The sequence below is a fragment of the Bison bison genome, unplaced genomic scaffold (assembly GCF_000754665.1).
Source record: "Bison bison bison isolate TAMUID 2011002044 unplaced genomic scaffold, Bison_UMD1.0 scf7180017864366, whole genome shotgun sequence".
Lineage (NCBI taxonomy): Eukaryota > Metazoa > Chordata > Mammalia > Artiodactyla > Bovidae > Bison > Bison bison.
In genome coordinates this window covers 93944-95052 of record NW_011494938.1, presented here as the reverse complement: position 1 = coordinate 95052, position 1109 = coordinate 93944, and positions in this window count along the sequence as shown.

Below are 1109 nucleotides of genomic sequence, written 5' to 3'. Positions count from 1 at the left end.
GTCCCTGATTCACTTTGCTGTACAGTAGACACTAACACAATATTGTAAAGCAATTACACTCCAAAAAAAAAAAAAAGATGGTGTTCTGGGATCACTCATCACCTGGCTGTCAAGGAGCAACCTAACCTGAGTTTGGGGCACAGTGTAACCTCAAATAAAGCATTCTTATGCTAGTATTTATGTGTTATTTTTCTAAAATTCAAAATTGATCGATATCTTGACTTTTCATTTTCTTAATTTGGCAACCCTACCACAATGACAGGGTTGAGGTTTTACGTAGGCATAACAGCATAGTCACCAACTCACTAAGGCTGATTTGGCTATTGATCATGCTAAACAGAGATCAATGGCAAGTCCCAATATATGACCATTCAAGAGAATCGACAGGTGACTTGGGGACAAGTTGACTACAGTGAGTCATTTCAGACTTCATGGGGCAATGATGCCTCTCAGTTGCAATCAGCACATTATGGATATGGGTTTACCTTTCTTTTCTGGAGGATCTCAGACAACTCCACTAGTCAAGAGCGCTGAGACAGGATTATATATAACTTGAAATGGACCCAGAGATCCACTTTGTGGCCAAAGGAGTCCAACATTGGGCACATAGCTGGGATGTTATTACATACCACATCATTGTAAAATGATGAAATGGTGTGTTGAAAGCACAACTAACGTTTCAGCTTGTAGATGATACCTTGAGAGGATGGGGTGTTACCCACCAGAAAACATTATATATCCTATATCAACAACCATTATAAAGGAGATATAGAGGTTTGGGAACTAAGGAGTAGGAATAGGAGTCATCACTCCCAGTGACCCACTGGAAGAATTCGTACTTTTATCCTCATAATTCTGGGTTCTACAGGTTTAGTTCTTGGCTCCCAGATTGCACCTTCACCAGAGGACAACAAATTAAATTTTAATTCATGGCTAGTGCCCAGTCACTTTTGGCACCAAATCACAAATCTCCTTCCTGACATTGACCCTAATAATTGGGAGAAGATAAGGGCACTGCATACAATGGGGACAGGTCATCTTCCATGACCCACTTAGGTATCCCTTAGAAATGATAAACAAGTCCAGCTCGTGGCTTGAGATGAGCAAGG